This window comes from Aquarana catesbeiana, linkage group LG01 (assembly GCF_042186555.1).
Source record: "Aquarana catesbeiana isolate 2022-GZ linkage group LG01, ASM4218655v1, whole genome shotgun sequence".
NCBI classification, from domain to species: domain Eukaryota; kingdom Metazoa; phylum Chordata; class Amphibia; order Anura; family Ranidae; genus Aquarana; species Aquarana catesbeiana.
The window spans coordinates 170,691,294-170,698,976 of NC_133324.1; the positions used below are offsets into that span (position 1 = coordinate 170,691,294).

Sequence of the window (7,683 nt, forward strand, 5' to 3'; positions counted from 1 at the left end):
AGTGGGGGGAATGGGATGAGTGGCAGTGCTGGGGGGAGTTCTGATCAGCCAGCTTAGGTGCTCTTGAGCAAGGTCATCTGAGAACTGTGGTGGGGACTTTTAATGGCAACTATAATTTCAGGTAGTGTTACTCACTGTGTCTCCGACTTTGTGGTGTCTCATAGCAGGGACACCTATGCCGAAATCAGGAGATAGGGTCCCCTCCAGCCCCTCCCACTTCACATTCCTCACCAGTCAGCTGACCTCTAGTCTCTGCCCCCCAGCCATGTCGTGAACTGAATAGGCGGCTGCAAAGAGGCTGAGCGGGTGGCCACAGGCTCCAGGAACAGCCCAACTGGACAGTCACAGGCAGTGTCCGCAATTTGTGCACTGTATACAGGGACTTAAATATGGCACCGGACACCTGCGCATGCGCAGCGTAACATAGTCATTGCGCATGAACGAGACAAGACCGATAGGGTCAGCATGAGTTGGAGAGCACAGCACTGCCCCCTCAGCTGATAGGGTGTCGCCATGCACTCCACATATACAATGTGTCACTGGATCACCGGATCCCCGCCCCCCCAAAGCAGGGGGCGGGTCAGTCGGTAGACTGGCCAATGGCATGAGGCCAGACATTCACTTAGGCTGAGAGGACACCTCCCGACCATGGAATAAAAGTAGGCTGACAGAGTTCCACAGCATTTATCCAAATTACGCCTACCGCCATCTTGTGTGTCTATAGAAGTACTGCACCATCCATCACACCCGCAGGAACTAAAAGACTTCCAAGGCAGCACAATATGAGCATAGGGATCACATAGTCCCATGATTACAATAAAACGGGGAAGGAAGACATAAAAACAGAGTGAAAAAAACAGAAGAAACAAGAGAAGAGAAGAAACAAAAAACAAAGCAATAATGTAGCACAGAGGAGGAAAGCATAAAATATATCACTAAATAGATATAAATAGCGTGGTGTAAAAGGCTCACTTCATGTACACTATTCTACATGAACCCAGGTGATTAATATTAGCCAATTCCTATTTAAGCCGGTCAAATGACCTGGCGAGTATATATACTTATACTAGTGTTCATTCAGTTTATGAGGGATTGAATGTACTCATTACCATGGTAGTGATTAATTCAATCACCTGTGTCCCTCCCAGGTACCTGATGTAAAGCCTTCTAGGAATGGGCGGTTACTGACTGAGTCATTTAACCCAGGTGGATAGGTAGCTTGTAAGGACACTATCCACCTAGTCTCCCTTTGAAGGAGGACCTTGTCCCAATCCTCGCACCTTCCACTGGGGTGAACTCGATCGAGTATCAAAAATGTGATACTCAGGAAATGTCCCTGGTGGACATCAAGTACAAGTCTGGGTTGCATACATGAGTACATGTTGAGTACATGCCTATAGGCTCTTTTGTGAAACTCCAGTTTGGTCTTTCCTATATAGAAACAGCCACAGGAGCAGTTCAACAGGTAAACTACTCCGGCTGCCTTGCAGTTTGCATAGTGTGACGGCTTGTATTTTTGTCCATTAGGTAATAAGATGTTAGAGTCTAAGTTCATATACTGGCAATGATTCCATCCACCGCATCTAAATGTCCCCTTGCGTTCCCTGACAAAACAGCTTGAACCTGAAACACGTCGGGTACCGAAGAGTTTTCTCGGACATTGGAGAGTAACTACTAGACCTATGTACAATTTATTCAACTGCAAGATAAAATGTGTCATTGTTAACTGTTCATGTATGTTTTAATTATCATCACACGTGTGATCGATTTTTATAATATTTTTCAATAAATATATATTTTAATACACTTTGTAGTACTGTTGCCATTTAAAGTCCCACCTAGGGGGTTCTCCTTGTTTCCAATGTTATGGTAGTTACAAGAGAATAAAAACATGCAATACACACATATTCATGCATTTTTCTACATAGTTGTACTCAGACTGGGGGGATGAGGGGAAGTGCTGGGAGTCAATCAGGTAAGATTTATGTATACATGCTGAATAAGCTGACAGAATAAGACAGCAGGGTAAGCAGAGATATTGCTCCTTCACTGTCTAGTCAGCAGGTTTGAAAAAAAACCCCATCTACTAGGATTTGATTTGTGGTGATTCTAATCTGATATATTGATTTTGCGGTGTTGATCACCCCAATATGTTAAATCACAAAGAATTCCCAAGTAAATAAAGGGGTTGCCATGAAAATCACTCTACTCAATTATAATAACAAAAAAAAAATATTAGATTGCACACAGATTAATTTCCATTAAAGTTTAACTAAAGGAAAAACTTTTATTTTAGTTTAGAATGGAGAGGGATTAGAGCCCCTGTCAGTTTGTATTGCTGTCTGTGTCTCCATTAGGTAGATTCACTCTCTTTATTGTTCTGTTTACCATTTCATTGAAGGCAAAAGTAAAAGAAAATCCCAAGTTATGGGTTGTCCCCAGAACAGTAGTAGGGGGGAAATATTTCAATGGGGACACTAGTTCTGTTGACCTGGGGGTCCCAATGGATCCCCTTACTTTGCAGGGATTTCCTCTCAATTCCTGTTTTGGCTATGGAACAGAATGTGAAAGGAAATCTCTCCAATGGGACACAAATGGCAAAAAACCTGACAGGGGTTATAACCCTCCCTTACTCTATCCAAAATGAAAAAGTTTTGACTAAATTTGTACTTTAACCCCTTCCTGCTGATCGCCTCCCAGCCCTTTAAGGGTTGTAAAAGCCAGGAGGTGGAGGCAGGCTTTTGGGTCATGTGAGCACTGTGATTGGCTGTCATAGCAGGCACAGGAAAGACAGGGTAAAACGGAGGGGTGATGGTGTCTGTCTCTATGTGAGAAGTGATCTCAAAGCGAGTGTGAAAGAGGGCCTAGTTGATGGAGAGTGTGATGAGTCTGAAGCATTATGGGTGGAACTGTACATGGGTGTGCATACTACAAAAGTTGTCATTGGAGTTTGTTATAGACCCCCCAGTGTTAGTGAGGAGGTGGAGACTCAGCTCCTTGCACAGATGGAAAGGGCTGCATGGGCTGGGACAGTGATAATAATGGGGAATTTTAACTGCCCGGAAATTCACTGGAGTAATGGCACTGCTGGAACAGTTAAAGGGAAAAAATGTATAAACCTATTACAAGACAATTTTATGGTCCAGTTTATTGAGGCCCGACAAGGAATGATGCTCTGCTGGACCTGGAAATCTCAAACCATGCAGGGCTTATTACCAATATTCATATAAAAGAACATCTGGGTAGCAGTGACCATAACATGATTTCATTTAATGTTAGCTGTAAGCAACAAACACATATGGGAAATATAAAAAAACTTAACTTTAAAAGAGCAAATTTTCCAAGGATGAGGGCTGCTCTCAAAGACTTATGCCGTGTACACACGGACGAGCTTTTCGACCAGACTGGTCCGAAGGGATGAATCCGTTGGACAATCCAACCATGTGTGGGCTTCATCGGACCTGCAGCGGACTTTTTCGGGCGAAAATCAGACGGACTTTAGATTTGAAACATATAGTAGGTGAGGTTGAAAAAAGACACAAGTCCATCAAGTCCAACCTATGTGTGTGATTATGTGTCAGTATTACATTACATATCCCTGTATATTGCGGTCATTCAGGTGATTATCTAATAGTTTCTTGAAGCTATCAATGCTCCCCGCTGAGACCACCGCCTGTGGAAGGGAATTCCACATCCTTGCCGCTCTTACAGTAAAGAACCCTCTACGTAGTTTAAGGTTAAACCTCTTTTCTTCTAATTGTAATGAGTGGCCACGAGTCTTATTAAACTCTCTTCTGCGAAAAAGTTTTATCCCTATTGTGGGGTCACCAGTACAGTATTTGTAAATTGAAATCATATCCCCCCCAAGCGTCTCTTCTCCAGAGAGAATAAGTTCAGTGCTCGCAACCTTTCCTCATAACTAAGATCCTCCAGACCCTTTATTAGCTTTGTTGCCCTTCTTTGTACTCGCTCCATTTCCAGTACGTCCCTCCTGAGGACTGGTACCCAGAACTGGACAGCATACTCCAGATGCGGGCGGACCAGAGTCTTGTAGAGCGGGAGAATTATCGTTTTAGCTCTGCAGTTGATCCCCCTTTTAATGCATGCCAATATTCTGTTTGCTTTATTAGCAGCAGCTTGGCATTGCATGCCATTGCTGAGCCTATCATCCACTAGGACCCCCAGGTCCTTTTCCATCCTAGATTCCCCCAGAGGTTCTCCCCCCAGTGTATAGATTGCATTCATATTTTTGCCACCCAAATGCATTATTTTACATTTTTCTACATTGAACCTCATTTGCCATGTAGTCGCCCACCCCATTAATTTGTTCAGGTCTTTTTGCAAGATTTCCACATCCTGCGGAGAAGTTATTGCCCTGCTTAGCTTAGTATCGTCTGCAAATACAGAGATTGAACTGTTTATCCCATCCTCCAGGTCGTTTATGAACAAATTAAATAGGAAACAAGTTTCAAATCTTTCTGACGGACTCAAGTCTGGTCGAAAAATCCACTCGTCTGTATGCTAGTCTGACGGACGAAAAACCGACGCTAGGGCAGCTATTGGCTACTGGCTATCAACTTCCTTATTTTAGTCAGACAAGTCCGTTCATTCTAAAGTCCGTCGGAAGTCCGTCAAAAGTCCAACGAAAATCCGTTGGAATGACCGTCGGACTTTTGATGCCGAAAAGTCCGCCCGTGTGTACAGGGCATTAGACTAGGAGGGAATATTGGCATCGATGGACACAGAACAGAAATGGGAATTCTTCAAAGTGACTGTATGTAAACTCACTGCAGAGTATATTCCCATGGGCAATAAATTAAAATGGCTGTAAATAATTAAAAAAAGAGCTTTAAAAAAATATAAAAATGAAAGAACGCTATCAACTTTAAGTGTTACAAAGAATATAACAGAATATGTATAAAAAGAAAATCAAGGACACAAAAATGCAAAACGAATGATAGATTGCAAAAGATAGTAGGGCAAACCCCCAAAAATTCTTCAAATATACAGTATTAATAGTAAAAAGGTCAGGTCTGAGCATGTAGGCTCTTTACAAAATAATCTGGAGTCGGCGACTGGGGACAAAGAGAAGGCAAATTTCCACAACAGGGGTGGTAGTGACACAGCCCCAAATGATGCACAATGGCTCAAAAGTGATATGGTCCAGAAATATTTAGAAAGAATAAAGGTGGATAAAGCAGCTGGACCAGATGGCATCCACCCACGCATCATATTTAGGGACTCGTTAATGACTGGAATAGTACCGCTGGATTGGCGAAGAGCCAATGTGATGCCCATATTTAAAAATTGAACAAAGTCTTTACCAAGTAACTATAGACCTGTTAGTTTAACTTCTATAGTCGGGAAGATACTGAAGAGTTTAATAAAAGACCACATAGATGAGTTCTTGCTGGAAAAAAATATTTTAAGCAACAGACAGCATGGGTTCATGAAAGACAAAAGTTGTCAATTAAACCTGATTTCTTTTTATGAAGAGGTAAGTAAAACCTTGGACAGAGGGGTGGCTGTAGATGCTTTATGAATTTGCATGTCATTCTAGTGTGGGGGCCATCCTAATCTTCTTTTCATCGTTCTAATTCTAGTAAATGTGCTGCCAAAGTGAGCACAGCAGCAACTTTAAATGATGTACACTTGTGATGTCAAATCACTTCTCACATTTATCTCCCACAGTAATGCCCCGTACACACGGTCGGATTTTCCGATGGACAATGTCCGATCGGAGCGTGTTGTCGGAAATTCCGACTGTGTGTGGGCGCCATCGGACATTTTCCATCGGATTTTCCGACACACAAAGTTGGACAGCAGGAGATAAAATTTTCCGACAACAAAATCCAATCGCGTCAATTCCGACCGTGTGTGGCCTGTTCCGACGCACAAAGTGCCACGCATGCTCAGAAGAAATTCCGACACGGGACAGCTCGTTCTGGTAAACTTAGCGTTCGTAATGGATAAAGCACTTTCGTCACGCTGCAATGTTCAAAATGGTTTAATACAGCGCACTCTCTTCTTCTTTATAATGTGACAAGAATTAAGTCGTTTTGATGCTCATATTCACACACACTTCTCACAAAGTTTTTTCGTTACTATTTATCGGGATTCCCTCAATATATTTTGATTTCTCACATCTGACAACATATTTTTTTTTTTTGTTTTTTTACTTTAATGTAGAATCTTTTTTTGTGTTTCTCTTTTTATTTTATTTTTTTTGGTGATTTTGATTTGTACTCCCGAAAATGTTTGTGTGTTTTTTGTGACAAGTTCCCACAACACCATTGATATGTTGTTCTATTTAATCTGTAGGAGATTGTTTGGTGTTGTTGTCCCTTGTTAATTTCACATTGTACTTTAGAAATGTACCTGAATCGTCACCAACAAACTGTCCTTTTTGGATGAAAACACACACAGGAGAGTAGAATTTACCGAAAAATATTTTATTAAGGGGTCACAACTATAAACAAAGAGGGAGGCAACGCTGGAGAAACTGCAGAAGTGGGCGAAGCCTTGGACTCCAAGGGCAGACATCAATTATTTAAAAGCAAAATTGGTGGCCTGAGGAGTCCATATCTAAGGGAGTGCAGTCTGGTCCAGAAGTCCCAGAGATCTGGAAAGCAGCAGATGACATCTGTGTCCCCAGGCTGTGGTCATACAAGAGACTGCATCTTCTGTCAGACCAGACTGAACCCAGGGTCATCACTCTTTGGTCTTCCTTCCACGCTTCCTTCCAGCCTTTGACTGTGGTGGTGGAGTTGTGGCAGCAGGAGGAGGAGGAGGAGGAGGAGGATCGTCCCTCTCCATGACATCCGTCTTGTGTGTCAGTTCCCCACTCTCCCCCTTACGTAGGACTTTATAAATCAGGTCCTCAGAAATCTTGCGTTGGCCCTCCTGCATGCCCTGCAATTTGGTGGCAGCCATGCAGGCAAAGGCCTCTTCAGGACTGGGGAAGGCTCTGAGGGACGCCGAAGCCTCCTGGATCAGCCTGTACGCTGAATCCTGCACAAGACTGGGAGTGGCCTTCCTGGCCCTTTTATATGGCAGGCGGAGGGGAGGGACCTGAGACTCAGTCAGGCTGCGACTGGTCCCTGGCTTCTCTTGGCTGACACTTAGCCCCGCCTCCTCCTGGCTGCCACTAATCCCCGCCTCCTCCTGGCTGACACTAATAATCCCGCCTCCTCCTGACTGCCACATTCCACAGCCTCCTCCTGGCTGAGGTCTTCCTGTGTATGAAAAAGGGACATAGTTTTAGTATTGTTTTCATCAATCACACACAATTTTCACCTCCTGACTGCTGCAAATTCAATGTTAACAAATATAACAGACTATCCTTCTGAGCCCAGCATTTTGCATTCTTGTCCCAATTTTGGGTGCCCACTACTGTCTATTGATATGTAAAACACTTTTTTCAATCAGCAATTAGTGATCAATAATAACATCTAGTAAACATCATTTATTTATTGCCCAGAAATCTGTAGAAGAATGCTATACCTGACTCAAGCTGGGCTCCTCCACTTCTTCCTGGCTGGAAGGCCCAGGTTGGACATCGGAAGCCTCAGCTGGTATGGAAGGAAGAGTGGAAGGAAGAGTAGAGAGGGATTCCCTGACTTCAGTGTGGTCTGACAGAAATCGCAGTCTCTCGTAGTACCACAGCCTGGGGACATAAACCTC

At 43.3% G+C, this 7,683-nt stretch overlaps 1 non-coding gene across 1 annotated transcript; it reads right to left on the reverse strand.

Annotated features, from left to right (window-relative positions):
• Positions 1–5,520: 5,520 nt before the first annotated feature.
• On the reverse strand, positions 5,521–5,627 carry LOC141125013 (U6 spliceosomal RNA). Its single transcript, XR_012241318.1, has one exon. It is a non-coding gene; the product is annotated as a U6 spliceosomal RNA (small nuclear RNA).
• Between the last annotated feature and the right edge of the window lie 2,056 nt (positions 5,628–7,683).